This window comes from Cyprinus carpio, chromosome A5, assembly GCF_018340385.1.
Source record: "Cyprinus carpio isolate SPL01 chromosome A5, ASM1834038v1, whole genome shotgun sequence".
Taxonomy (NCBI): Eukaryota; Metazoa; Chordata; class Actinopteri; order Cypriniformes; family Cyprinidae; genus Cyprinus; species Cyprinus carpio.
In genome coordinates, this window is record NC_056576.1 from 16,530,296 (window position 1) to 16,546,240 (window position 15,945).

The window sequence follows — 15,945 nt, forward strand, 5'->3', positions numbered from 1 at the left end:
CCTTTGACTGTAGAGACTAAACTAAACTAAACTAAGATTTTGCAAAATATCTTCTTTGTTTTCTACAGAAGAAAGAAATTCATACAGGTTTGGAACGATGTAAGGGTATCTAAATGATGACAAAATATTCATTTTTGGATGAACTATCACTTAAAAAAAATCATTGGAACAGTCCTTCAGTAACAAAAAAAAAAAAACAATTCAAAGTGGTTACACAGATCATAATTTTGTCACAGCTGCAGGGGAGCTGACCCAAAGACACAGCTTGCAATGTCAGCAGCAGGTAATATCTTGCCAGGATCTGTTTAGTGAGTGGAGAGCTCACTTTGACATGTGATTAGCAGGACTGACAGATGAGCTCCAGCGAGAGGGATCCCACGGCTGTTGCCGTCCATCCGTGATTAGACAGACAGGGATGAATGCTTCTGTGATGGAGCACTTAAGGGGGGCTCGATGATGGGAGACTCCCGATCTGGACCCTTGGGGGTGAAGGGGACCTACTCCGCTTCTTGTTCCTCACATCTAAACCCTGGGATTAAATCAGCAAAATAGGCAGAAAATTGCTTTGAGTCGCTTTGTGGTTTTAGTCCTGGATGGGTAACTGGCTTTTTCACTTTAAAAACCTGGCTTATTGCCACAAGAATCGAAGAAAGAAAATGACTTTGAAGGAGCAAGCTTTGTGTGGGCATTTGCCCTTAAACCCTTAACCCCTGGTGAAGGGTGGACTGTAAATGAATGAAACTGGCTGATAGATATGCTTGACTATGAAATAATTAGCAGTTATTATTATTAGATTGGAAGAGATTTCTTCTTTCTTTTTTTGCATTTTGCATTTTGAACAGCGAAAATTACACAAAGCCAGTCTCTTTTATCAGAGCTCCATCAATACAGTGCTGAGCCCAGAGCAGTATGCTAATGCTGCTGCTAACTGGCACTTTCAGATAAACCAGACACAATGTGACTGCTGCTTTCTCATGCCAGGTCTAGTTTTTTTTTACATTGTTACTTTCTCAGACACTGGCTGGGCCAGTTGGCTTCCATGTGTCTAATGTGAGAGGAATTTTAATGGTGGGGTGAACCTGCTGGCACACATATTTAGTGCCAGTGATCTAAATTGGTCCTGCATTAAGTGCTGAATGCTGACTAGAGCATTTGAAAGGCAGAATACCTCACACAGAGAACAGATGACTTTTGTAAGTCATAAATTATAGTGACAGTTAAAACGATTCTTCCACAACACCAATGTGCCACAAACAAATTAGCTTCCTTGCTGTTTGTTAAATTAGAAGTTCGTAGCCATTTATAATTGAGCAATTAGCAAGTTGGCAGTTTGGGACTGTGGCATAATTAGTTGTGATCAGATGTATACTCCAAAGACATAAAACGTAAATGGAATTTGCCAAAAAACAGATTACAAAGTACAAACGATATTATTATTGTAAAGCAGATTGCAATTAGTAACACATTTTAGACGACAACTGTCATCTAAAAAGAAAAGAAAAGAAAAGAAAAGAAAAGAAAAGAAAAGAAAAGAAAAGAAAAGAAAAGAAATAATAGAAAAGAAAATTAAACATTTCTTCCTGTCTTTAGAAGGCTGATGGGGTGGTGAATGGTTAATGGTAAATTATCTGTTAAATAGCCGGTTAGTGAACTGTAAAAAATGCTGTGGTTGCTTTAACAGTCCATCGTTCAGTTTCATATTCAATGGTTAGATATGACATTATCCACAGTCTGTTGAACAGAAGGGAAGCACAACTCTTCCTCAGTTTATATCTATGAAATCATCAAGGAGACTCAGTTTTGTAGGTCACCCATGACAGAAAGCACTTGCCTTCACTGGGACGCAGCCTTAATATGGGTCACCCGCAGTAGTGAATGAATTGGTATTTTGTTTAGACTCTATTCACCTTAAAAGATGTCATAAAATGCCCTGACAGTTTGTTTAATACTGGCAAGGAAAAGGAAAAAATATTTCTCCCAGAGGAATGCTGTACACACTGTTTCAGTCCTCCACCAGTGAAGGTCAAACTTCATTAAAAATGAATACAAACGAATTGAGTAAATACTTCTTTATCCAGTCAGCAGAGCAGTAAACCTACTAAAAGGTGTCTGGTCTGGGTTGAAGACCCGAAAATTCTGATAAATCATAATAAAAAACATTACAAATATGTGTATGCTGTCATTAAGAGGATCCTTATCGACTGCACAGTTTTCCAAGGTCATAATCAGGCAGAGGTCTGCTAAAACCAGCACCATGAAGCAGCTCATAATCATCCAACACAGAGATGGATTTCCAGACCAGCTCATAAAGCCGTTCAATGGTGTGTGCTCTTGGATCGATGGCAAAGCATACAGCCACTGTTATTGCTTCATAAATGGATTTGTAAGTAATCGCCTTCCTGAGCAATGCTCATTTAGCAGGAGTGGCTTAGTTGACCATTAGACATTTTTATTCTGTTCTTTCTTTCTATAGTTTTGCAGTTCTTCTTCTCTCTTACTGATATTTTTCATCTCTCTGACATCCTGTTACTTTTAGACTGTGATGTAAATGCAGGATGTATATTGTGACTGCCCACTGTCCTTAAACAAGCTGACGATTGTCTATGGCTCACTACTCTATTTTGATTGACTTGTCTGTGCTTTAGAAGAAAGTCAGTCATGGCTTGCAGTGGGTTCACTGAGCAGATTCAAACAAATGAATATGTCTGGCAATCATAAACACGCAGATGTGCTGTCTCACCGCTGTATGTGCAATGTGAGCTTAAAGGTCTCTCAAATGCGACATGAAGTGATCTTTCACCCAGTGCATTCTCTTGGCATTTCTCCAATTGGTGGATTGACAGCAAGGTGTGAAACCAGAACCTAAGAACATACGCCACTGTATATTATATTTCCATCTATACCACTCTCATAATAATGAGATTAAGTAATTATTAATCTTGCATCTGATTACATTGCCAGAGTTTAAAGGTACTTCTTCTTTAATTAAATTTTAAACCCCAAACGGAATAATTTTATTACTGATTATTCCATTCCTGTGGGCTATTTTTTTTATCTTTATATACTGTAGGTAGAGGCATAAGATTACATGCAGTCTGATAAGTGAAAGCCAATGCAGGTTGTTTTCACAATGAAAAAGCTGGGTTTCATGACAGCTGAGCCCCATTTACAGAGCTCTAATGATGCCGGAAGATCTGATTGCACCGATAGGAGGTTTATGTGTGTGTGTGTGTGTGTGTAAGTGAGCGATAAGCCGAGCTGGTGTGTGGGCAGAGATAGAGGTGTTTGCACTGCTCTGAATGGACCTGCGGTTCGCTGACATTGCTGCACTTTCACCAAAGAAGCATTCAAAGTGGACACGATAGAGCTAGGGTGACATTGCCAAAGGTGAACTCCATCATGCTGATTAAGGAGAAATGGAAAGTTTAGGACATGTCAGTCAACATCTGAGACCAGAGACACTGGAGAAGTCTATAGGGAATGAAGCTGAATAATTCCTGGCTTCAGCTTCCATGTTGGCCTTTTCTTAAAGTCCAGAAGGAAGGAATGAAGGTGGAACATTTGTTACTTGCTGTCTCATTTTACATTCCAGCACTGGTGACCCTGTGTTTATTAGCTTAACCTCTGTTACAGCCAGAAAAGCAGCCTCATATGTTCAGACCTTAAAAGCACAAACTTCTGCTATTTCTGACTGCCGTTTGTCGCAACAAAGTTCAAACACTATTCCAGGCACTATGCAGACAGTGCCTCACATACTGGTCTTAGAAAGACAAATTTGTTTTATATATATATATTTTTAAAAGGATATACTGTATTGTGGTCTGTCAGGAACTGCAAAGAATAGAAGACCACATTTTAACCCAGAAGTCAATTTGCTACAGAGTAAAAAGACTTATTTGAACACGGAGGTCATTTTTTCATGGGCACAAAGCATTCCCTTCCCAAAATGTAAAGCTATTGATCATTCTTTCCTGTTCTAGAAAGAATAAAAGCTACCATGTTTTTTGTTGCGTAAAACAGGAAATGGGTTTTTCTCCAACACCAGGAAATTTTGTATTTCATCTTGCTGACTTAGGAAGATAAGCCATGATCAAGTGTGATTTAGCATGGCTGTTCTCTTAAAAAAAAAAAAGGCCTATAAATTGCATGCTGCCGGATCCAATTACATACCCTATACCTATAGTAATTAGCTTAATCACAATATGATCTTCTGGGAGTGAGCAACAAGCTCTTTCAACTTATTGACCCTATTGAACATTTTTCCTCCTCCTGGAAATAAAAATCTGTTTTCCCACACTGAAATGCAAGAATATTGACTGGGAGATTAAGAGAACTCTATTTTCAGAGTTCGAATTGGAGGCAGAAATGTCATCAATTCAGATACCCTGAGCTTTGTAGATTTTTCTTCTACAACATCCCAAAAACTTCTGCTAACTTAAAATGCTTTCCTAATCCCAGATGAATGGATTCTAGCATGCAGGTTCACTGACAACTAACCAGAGTTCATGACACATGCACTCATCTCTTGGCCGCCACCAACTGGGACACTGTCTGTGCTTTGAGCCCATGGTTTTTTAGCCATGTTACATTAGCATCAGACAGCCATTAAAACCATCTGGGGCTGCGACACTTTAACACACTGAAGTCTACTGAGGAAATCTTTGTTCACTAATGCCGACAAGTCTTTCTGAATGCTTCTGTGGCCAACTTTGTGTGTAGAAGAAAAGAACCCTTCTTTACAGAGCATATTTCAAAGAGCCTGATAGACAGGCAGACAAACAGAGATAGATAGATAGATAGATAGATAGATAGATAGATAGATAGATAGACAGACAGACAGACAGACAGACAGACAGACAGACAGACAGACAGACGGACGGACGGACGGACGGACAGACAGACAGACAGTCGGACATCACAGTAAATACAGTTCAGCTTTAATCAAAGTTATTAAGAGTCTCACGCAGGCGCAACACGTAGTTTCGTTTTGTTTGAAAAAAATGACAGAAGGCAGACTGATGAGGGAAATTATACAAAAAAATATATGATTTTATTTTTTGTGTGAATGCATAATAGGAAACCGAATGTCTTCAGAAAAATTTTGATTGCATTTGCTTTCCATCTTCCCTCTGTGTAATGCTTAATATATGCTTAAGATAGATAGATGGATGGATGGATGGATGGATGGATGGATGGATGGATGGATGGATAGATAGATAGATAGATAGATAGATAGATAGATAGATAGATAGATAGATAGATAGATAGATAGATAGATAGATAGATAGATAGATAGATAGATAGATAGATAGATAGATAGATAGATAGATAGACAACCACAGGAGAACACAGAGGGTCCAATAGCTGCTCCAAGTGCATTGCCAGGCCTGGAGCAGAGCTGACAGCTGTTCAAACAAAGGCTAGTTTCCCACTCAGCTTTGTTCTGAGTGGCACTGTCAATGAATACACTGCACATAGCATCATAAAACATTAAAACACTCTGTCTAGGTAACAACCATGTGTGCAGTTGGCACTTTTTTTAACAACCCAGGAGGCACTGACATCATCACACAACAAAACAGATCAAAAATTAGGGCTATTATGAAGTAGAAATGTTTAATGTGTTTAGTCACATTCTGAGAATAGTCACACCACTTTTTTTTCTCAAAAAAGAACATAAAAAGAAGAAAATTTAATCAAGAATTATTTTTTTATTTTTAGCAGTCATTTGTCTCTCAATACTAACAACTAAGCTTCCTTCATTCCCAGAAGAACCTCCCTCCCATTTAGTACCCTTGGATCCAGGGGGTCTCTGTCATTGACCCCCACCCCATTCTGTATACGGACTCATAAGGCGTCTCTTAGCCCCTACGTTTCCCAGCTTAGACCCCTCCCCCTACCACCACACACACACACACACACACACACACACACACACATCTTCTCATCACCTCAGTTTCTCCATTCTCCTAAACGGATACAACCCATCAGTAAGGACAGCGCACTGATCCGAGAACCGTTCACCCCCCCCTCACTGCAGATGAGAGAGAAAAGAGCTGGCAGCTGACAGCAGAGCTACACGAGGAGCAGCAGACTAAAGAGAGAAGCGCTAACACAAACCAGCTGCTGCTCTCCCTGGCTGGAGAGAGGACAGAGATCTTGGAAAGGGCTAACACCCTCTGCCAGGTAACAGACACCTGCTGACCCACAGCTGCAGACAAGCCCACCACATGTAGAGTTACGCCAAACTATCAGAACGTACGCTACTGTATCTCCCCCTTAAGCGGAGCTGGAATAATTGCTTAAAACAAATGTGGACCACATCCCCTATAAACCATAATGAGCAGTCTAAAGCAAGTCAATGCATCAATAACAGCCTTAAAAGTCCCTGGCTAACTATTACACTGTCAGAAAACATGTGCAAAAACTATACCTTTATGGGTACAATAGCTTGTCACTGGGCAAATAAAGGTACATCTTTGTAATTAATTTACCCCTAAAAGGTGCATAGTAGTACCTTAAGGGTGCATATTACTACTCTAAGGTACTAATCTGCACCTTTTAGAGGTAGATACGGTACAAAGTTGTCATTTTAAGGGTACTGCCTCAGTGATAAGATGATGTACACCTAAAGGTAACATTTTTGCAATATGAATACAATATGATTTATGAACAGCTTTTTTCCCAACAGCATTACAAAGTGCCACAACATCCTTACAATCATCCTTCAAATTTAGCAATAAAAACAAGAACAAGTCAAAATGACTTATCCATTCAACACTGCAACACTTATAAAGAGTACAGAGTAATTTAATCTGTCACACTAACAGGTAGATGGAAGTGACTTGGAGCATCACAGCTTACCTTAGTGAGACAAATCCTCCTCTACTGGCTCAGAGATGTACCTCTGTCTAAGAATTGCGATGTGTTGCCAAACGAAAGGAGCACTAGAAGTGCTTTTTAATTTTTTCTTTTCTTTAGACAAATGACAGTCCTGTCATTCTCTCCTGTCTCTCCGCTCTCAATGAGAGTGCTCCATCCAGCCTGTGTATGTCTGCTGATGCTGAGAGAGGGAATGAGTGAAAGAGAGAGAAAGAGAGAGAGAGAGAGAGGGAGGGAGAAGTCCCTTTCTTTTAAACAGTAGACACTTTGCGGTCAGACCCCACTCCCACCTACCACTCTTATATACACCCCCCTCCCCTTTCTCCCTCTGACTGGAAGCTGAGGAGCTGAAACGGGATGCCTCAAGGCTGAGACGCAAATCATACACGCACACACACGCACACACTGAGAAGAGAGGAGGAGAAAGAGACAGAGAGAACGTGAGAGAGAGAGACCATTTACTATAAACTGAAGCAGCCAATGATTGGATGAAAGTGATATATCCCAAGCTGCATTAACATACATTTCAGATTAGAATTAACTGGGAGGATAAAGGAGGAAGGACCTTGTGTGTTTGATGACGAGCATGACACGGCCGATGATGGGATTATGTACGGTGATCAGCATAATCAACCTTTAATCCTCCAAATCCAACCTCGCTATGAAAAAAAAAAAAAGAAAGAGTCGTTTTAGTCAAGGTTGGTTCTCCTTTTTTAAACCTTAAATGCTTCTCCTGAGTGGAACCATATCTGTGCCACAACCTCCGGCTTTTCGTGCTCCCCTACGCTTCTGTAAATACTCTTCCCTTTCAGAGTGCCAGGTTATTCACCTTTCCATCTGCACTTCCCACAAACACCTCCCCCTATGTGCACTGCAGGTAGAAGCACATCCAGCCAAGCCAGCTGCAATTACTGGAATATACGGCATCCAGCGTTTTGTACAAACAGCAGCATTTCTTGAAATAAACATGGAACAAAGAGCCAGCAGATCTGATTTTTCACTCCAGGCTTCCTCATTCAAACGAGAAACATATTTCATTACAGATTAGATGATGTCTCTCATCATGTCAAAAACTGACCTTTCGTCTTCTTGGGGGGCAACACGGAGGTACCCGTGGAGACGGGGTGCTCGAACCCCCAGAGAGGAATCAAGAACGTTTTTTTTTTTTTTTTCTTTTTTTTTTCCTGGTGAGAGAAAATCAACCCCATCAGCCTGTAAGCCATGAGTCTGTGATGATTTGCCCAGTCGACATGGGATTTTAATCTAGGTCTCATTTCAGAAAGAGAATTATTACATTTCAGATCAGGCACAGCCACTGATAAAATTCAAATGCAAGCTTTTTTTTCCTGTCATGAGGCAAAAATGATATAAATTTCAGGTTCGCCTTGAATGGAAAAGTACAATGCGAGGAACAAGAAATGAACAGGCAAAGGATATTTCCCAAGGTGAACTCCACAGAGACATGCTCTTGGTAATGGTGTGCATGTTTGTGTTTTTCTGCAAATGTATATATGTGGTGGGTGGTGAAGGGAAATTCAGCCAGAATGAGATGTGAACTCCCAAACCTTTATGGAAGTGCATTAATATAACGCCCACCATCATATTTCCATATATCCTGTCAGTATGTCTATCTATTTATGTCTGCCGATATGCACAGAACATAATACAACTGAAGTGCATGAACATCAGTGAGTGATTCTATGTGTGTGTGTGTGTACATCTTTTTTTCTCAGGGTCTCTATCTTCCTGAGAACACATATCACCCCTCTCCATCTGTTCGTACTCTCACCTTTTTCTCACACTCTTTCTTTCACTGAATCACAGTGCTTCACAGGGAATAGCAGTGGGAGCGGGAGCACTCCGGGTTCGTCAGGCGTCCCTGTGCTGTTGACATCCACGGGAAAATGCATCCACCAACTGATTTCCCAGATGACAACGGTGTGTGCATCGTTCCCCAACAGCCAATTTCTTCTAACCAAAACCAGACACAAGCTACAGGAACCCAGCTTTTATTTGTGAGAAGATGTTTAGACTCATTATAATGTTTAAAAAGAGGCACATTTAGATCCTCTTAGTCAGAGGAGGAAGTAGTCTGGTGTCTGGTTGTTGAGAAATCTACTCATAATTCAAACTTATTCAGTCAAGTTACCTGCATGCAGCTACAGCGTGACCATACATATAGACATGGACCTCCTCATCATGTATTGTACATATGCAATGAACAATTATATAATTTATATATATATATATATATATATATATATATATATATATAATTATATCTATATATTAAAAATATATATTTTATATATATATATATATTATATATAAACAAAAATTAATATATATGCCCAAACACAACACTTTTTTAGCTATACTACAAGCAACTAACAAAAGTACATTGAAGCTATAAAGGTCTTATATTTCTTCAGGCTGAAAAAAAACAAACAATCAAACAAAAAAAACAGTGTTGCTTAGTAAATTTGTTTTGTCTTAAGGATTTTTTGATATTTTACTGGTAAAAAGTGAAAAAGATTAAAACTCGTTAAAGCTGCAGTATGCAGTTTCTGCGCACCTAGTGTCACCTAGTGGAACTACAAAAATAAAGCATGTTTTCAAACAACCTTTGCAAACGCCCCTTTCGTGCATCACGCCTCCCCAACTCAAACATCACAAAAACAGCTCTTACAGGTCCATAAAAGTCAAGGCATGTCTCAAAAGGAAAAAGTAGACTTCTTTCAATAAAAGGTCCAACATATTTGAAGTTTGGCTTAATTATCTAGAAGAAACTCTGCAAGTTCATCAAATCGACTGAATCTTGTAAAAACACTGCCGTTTGTACCCTTCTTTTACTCTGTTGTCTGTCTCTGTGTATTTTGGCAAGTCTTCAAATTTTGGCTTGCACTTTTGTAAAATCTCTTTTTTCACACCAGCTAAACACTCTGTGGCTCAGCTTGCTACAGTAGCCATGCCCCAAACTCTCACTATTGGTTGCTCAAATGTCCTTGAGCAAGGCACTGAACCCCCAGTTGCTCCCCGGGCGCTGGATATATAGCTGCCCACTGCTCCGGGTGTGTGTTCATGGTGGTGTTCACTTCTCACTGCTGTGTGTGTGTGCACTTGGATGGGTTAAATGCAGAGCACCAATTCCGAGTATGGGTTACCATACTTGGCAAATGTCACGACTTTCACTTTTTCACTTCTCACTGCTGTGTGTGTGTGCAGTTGGATGAGTTAAATGCAGAGCTACAGGTCCTTCTCAAAAAATTAGCATATTGTGAAAAAGTTCATTATTTTCCATAATGTAATGATAAAAATTAAACTTTCATATATTTTAGATTCATTGCACACCAAAATGAGATATTTCAGGTCTTTTATTGTTTTAATACTGATGATTTTGGCATACAGCTCATGAAAACCCAAAATTCCTATCTCAAAAAATTAGCATATCATGAAAAGGTTCTCTAAACGAGCTATTAACCTAATCATCTGAATCAACTAATTAACTCTAAACACCTGCAAAAGATTCCTGAGGCTTTTTAAAAACTCCTAGCCTGGTTCATTACTCAAAACCGCAATCATGGGTAAGACTGCTGACCTGACTGCTGTCCAGAAGGCCATCATTGACACCCTCAAGCGAGAGGGTAAGACACAGAAAGAAATTTCTGAACGAATAGGCTGTTCCCAGAGTGCTGTATCAAGGCACCCTCAGTGGGAAGTCTGTGGGAAGGAAAAAGTGTGGCAAAAAAAAACGCTGCACAACGAGAAGAGGTGATCGGACCCTGAGGAAGAGTTGTGGAGAAGGACCGATTCCAGACCTTGGGGGACCTGCGGAAGCAGTGGACTGAGTCTGGAGTAGAAACATCCAGAGCCACCGTGCACAGGCGTGTGCTTTTGAACCAGAAACAGCGGCAGAAGTGCCTGACCTGGGCTACAGAGAAGCAGCACTGGACTGTTGCTCAGTGGTCCAAAGTACTTTTTTCGGATGAAAGCATATTTTGCATGTCATTCGGAAATCAAGGTGCCAGAGTCTGGAGGAAGACTGGGGAGAAGGAAATGTCAAAATGCCTGAAGTCAAGTGTCAAGTACCCACAGTCAGTGATGGTCTGGGGTGCCATGTCAGCTGCTGGTGTTGGTCCACTGTGTTTTATCAAGGGCAGGGTCAATGCAGCTAGCTATCAGGAGATTTTGGAGCACTTCATGCTTCCATCTGCTGAAAAGCTTTATGGAGATGAAGATTTCGTTTTTCAGCACGACCTGGCACCTGCTCACAGTGCCAAAACCACTGGTAAATGGTTTACTGACCATGGTATTACTGTGCTCAATTGGCCTGCCACCAAACTCTCCTGACCTGAACCCCATAGAGAATCTGTGGGATATTGTGAAGAGAAAGTTGAGAGACGCAAGACCCAACACTCTGGATGAGCTTAAGGCCGCTATCGAAGCATCCTGGGCCTCCATAACACCTCAGCAGTGCCACAGGCTGATTGCCTCCATGCCACGCCGCATTGAAGCAGTCATTTCTGCAAAAGGATTCCCGACCAAGTATTGAGTGCATAACTGAACATAATTATTTGAAGGTTGACTTTTTTTTGTATTAAAAACACTTTTCTTTTATTGGTCGGATGAAATATGCTAATTTTTTGATATAGGAATTTTGGGTTTTCATGAGCTGTATGCCAAAATCATCAGTATTAAAACAATAAAAGACATGAAATATTTCAGTAGGTGTGCAATGAATCTAAAATATATGGAAGTTTAATTTTTATCATTACATTATGGAAAATAATGAAACTTTTTCACAATATGCTAATTTTTTGAGAAGGACTTGTATATAAATATATATATATATATAGATCTATATATATATATATATATATATATATCTATATATATATATATTAGACCACTTTAACTATTGAATGCTTTCAGGATGAAAAGAAACTTTCAACCAGCAAAACAAAAATGTTTCCAGAAAAAAAACAGCTTTAAGAAGTCAGTTATTGGAGTGTAAATATATTTATATCTGATTCATTTCTAATTTACAATCTGATGAGAGCTGTATTTTTCTGAGAAAAAAAGAGAAGCTTGTTACTGGAATAAAACAGTACTATTTTAAAAAGGGCAAAACTACTGCCAAACTACAGAAAAATGTAGCTCCCTGGTCTGTTCCTTACAGCTTTTAAAAGAGCCTTTTCAACCATTTCTTAAACACAAGGCATATACTTTCATATAATTCTGAACATATTTTTTCTTACAGTGTCTCTGCCCATATTTTTCCAAATTACTCCACATTTGCTGGCTATAACCGAATCTACCCAGAGGTACAGGCTCCACAAATTAAAGAAAAGGTTGCTGAGAGCACAGCTCGCATTCAGTTCATTTACCCACGTAATTGGTGGCAGTCCATTTGAAGAAAGAGCAAGGGCTTGACGGCTAGCAGGGCACTTTCTATCAGCTCAAGTGAGATCTAATTATGAGCGGAGAAGCCCTGCCTGCAGCTGGGTAAAGTGTCAGAGTAGAAGGGAGCAATGATGAGACAGGACTCACAACTCACAGTCACCCTCATGACCCGGACAGACCTGTTTACCTCATTAAAAATGAATTCACAGGTAATATTGGCTTGTGTCCCATGCTCTCCCTCTCCTCCCAAGTCTTAGCTTTATCTATTATGCAGGAGGGAGCCCGTGCGCGACGGGTTAACTGAGGGAAGGTCATTGTGACAGCTCGTAGAAGTTACTCTTGGCCACTATCTTTGCCACCAGGTCTAGAAAATTAAAACACTAATGGCCTGTGTGAGTGTAAAAAGCATAGATTAAGTGGAAGGAGAATCAGTGAAATGGCCATCAGTGAAATGGGCCTGCGGTCATAATTGGGCTTGATTCATAATTTATAAAGCAAAGATAGGGATTGGCATGAATTACGAACGGCACAGGAAGAGGTGAAAGGCTATTTTCTACTCTCCACATTTATGCATTAATCCTATATGGCAATGATGTGGTGAGACCAAAACAAGAGCCCTCAAGCTTTTTACATAATACCGAGACCAAAACAAGAGTTGGTGATATAGTGAGAGACAGTGATGTTTCAGACCACACACAGGTCACCATTGCTGTGCACGTACATAAAAAGCCTGTAAATTTCTGAGGACAAAGACAGCAGATTAGGCTTTTCAGTGACCCTGGTGACCTGACAACCTCTGAGGGGTTCAGACTTCAGGAGCCATGGAAATTGTGTCAGACTTTGTTTCTGCTTTTGTTAGCCAATAGTTGATGAGCATCTCTCTGGCACCAAAGTATGTGAAGATCCATAAAAATGAAAGATTAACATGCCCTCTGGGAAAACGCACTATACCGTGTATGATCACACTACACTGTTTAATCTATTGTTTTTACCACATTTACCAAAGGTCTTTTTATCCATTTTGATAATAAGATGGAAAAGAATGACGTGCAGCCTCAAAGAACATTTACTATCGTTCAGGATAATTTATAAAGCAGAATCTGCATCTTTCATTCTTTTTCAGTTCTGTATGTTTTACAAAGACATGGTGGGAAATGCCTATACATTCCTTAAACAGCACTGACCAAATTATAGAAAAACAAATAAGCCGTATCCTTCAGAGCAGCTCACGACATTGTGAGTCCAGTGAAAGCAGTGGGTTGGGGGTAGACAGAGATATCAGCTCTCAAAGAGGATTCTATAGAGTGAATAAGAGATGGACGAATGCTCAGTTCCCATAGCTCCTGAGACACACAGGCAGCACAAACACTCATACATCATTAAGATTTATGCAAATACCAGCAGTTTGCAGGCTTGTTAATGAATATGCATATTCTGTATGATGCAGGTTTAATGCTTAAATACATATACATTCTCACAAATAATTAAATCCTTTCTCAAAAGAAATCACATTTTTGAGAATATACTTCTATACATTTATATATATATATATATATATATATATATATATATATATATATATATATATACACACACACACACACACACACACACAGTGGCGAAAATATTTATTTATAAATAAATATTGATCCCCTGCTGATTTTGTACGTTTGCCCACTTACAAAGAAATGAAGGGTCTTTAATTTTTATGTTAGGTTTATTTGGTAACACTTTATAATAACTTTCATTAATAAATCATTAACAAACATTATTGATCATTAGTTCATATATATTCAAAGAGTTAGAAATATCAAATAATGTGCGTGTTAATGTTTGCTAATAAACTTATTAAACATTAGATAATGTTCAAACAAATCATTATTTAAAGTAAGTTAAAATACTTGCAAGTGTCATTAAACAATTCCATAGGATCAAGCACTTACTGAAAATCTACAAATTATTTTTAACAGATGTTATAAAATGATTAAAAGCTTGTGTTAATGCACAACACTTTAGCTGCTATTGAGATATAAGGTTATATAAGGTGAGATGGGTAAGGTTAGGGACAGGTTTGGTGGTTTGGGTAGGTTTAAGGGTTAGTTAAAGGGTCAACAGTGTACAGGGGTCAATTTGATTATTATAAGGGAACATTGTTATATTAGCTAAAAGTCCAATGCCCGTAATGATACTAAATGATTAGTAATCCTTTATAAACATTTACAAATGATGAATAGTTTCAACTTTAGATTGGCTACTGCAAAAACATGAACAAATGATTGATAAATGATTTATAAATATCTGTGAATAGGGTAAATTCAGGTCTTTCGGGACACTTTTTGCCATTGAGATGACTGTTCATAATGATTCATAAACATTTATAAACATTTGCAAATGATGAATAGTTCCCACTTTAGATTGGGTAAAAACATAAACAAATAATGTGTAAATAGAGGTCTACACAACAAACAAAGACCAACAAATGAAGATCATGTGATCTGAAAGTTTACTAACATTTGTAAGCATTTCAATTTACATTAAAAATAATCATATGTTAATCATTAGGTAATGTTAATCATTAAGTTAATTAGTAAACATTAACAAGAACATTATCTCATATTTCTAGCTATGTGAATACATATTAATTAAAGATCTGTTAAGCATTAAATAATGTGTGTTAATGATTTATAAATGAAAGTGATTATAAAGTGTTACAGTTTATTTTAATGTATAGACACAGAATACCAACCAAAAAATCCAGAAAAAAAAAAAAACATTATATAAAGGTTAGAAATTGATTTAAATTGATTGACTTAGTACTTGGTGCAGAAACCCTTGTTGGCAAGCACAGAGATAAGACATTTCTTGTAGCTGGTCACCAGGTTTGCACACATCTCAGGAGGGATTTTGATCCACTCCTCTTTACAGATCCTCTCTAAATCCTTAAGGTTTCTTGGCTGTCGTTTGGCAACTAAAAGTTTCCACTTCTTCCACAGATTTTCTGTAGGACTGAGGTTTGGAGACTGGCTAGGCCACTCCATGTCCTTTATGTGCTTCTTCTTGAGTCACTCCTTTGTTGCCTTGGCCGTATGTTTTGGGTCATTGTCATGCTGTAAGACCCATCTTCAGAGTTCTGGCTGAGGGAAGGAGGTTCTTGTCCAAGATTTTACAGTACATGGTCCCATTCATTAGCCCCTCAATGTGGTGAAGTCGTCCTGCACCCTCAGCAGAAAAACAGCCCCAAAGCATAATGTTTCCACCTCTGTGCTTGACTGTAAGGATGGTGTTCTTGGGGTCATAGTCAGCATTTCTCTCCCTCCAAATACAGCGAGTCAAGTTCATGCCAAAGAGCTCAATTTTGGTCTCATCTGACCACAGCACTTTTTCCCAAGCCTTATCTGAATCATTTAGATGTTTTTTGGCAAACTTTAAACGGGCCTGTACATGTGTCTTCTTGAGCAGGGGGACCTTGTGGGCGCTGCAGGATTTCAGTTTATTGCGGCACAGTGTTACCAATGGTTTGCTTGGTGACTGTGGTCCCAACTGCCTTAAGATCATTAACAAGCTCCTCCTGTGTAGTTTGGGGCTGATCTCTCACCTTTCTCATGATCATCTTTACCACATGAGGCAAGATCTTGCACGGAGCTCCAGACCAAGGCTGAT

At 39.1% G+C, this 15,945-nt stretch overlaps 1 protein-coding gene across 7 annotated transcripts in view; it reads right to left on the reverse strand.

The window, feature by feature from the left end:
• LOC109082848 (tenascin-like) overlaps nucleotides 1-15,945 on the reverse strand; it is a 69,000-nt gene that overhangs the window by 29,332 nt on the left and 23,723 nt on the right. For 2 of the 7 annotated variants that reach the window (XM_042755413.1, XM_042755387.1), the window contains exon 1: nucleotides 6,865-7,190. The exons of 3 other annotated variants lie outside the window; for them this stretch is intronic. The gene's annotated coding sequence lies outside the window, so the exon portion shown is untranslated. Of the gene's footprint in view, nucleotides 1-6,864; nucleotides 7,192-15,945 lie in introns of those variants that run through there. 2 more of the 7 variants (XM_042755390.1, XM_042755410.1) reach the window with 2 other exon arrangements.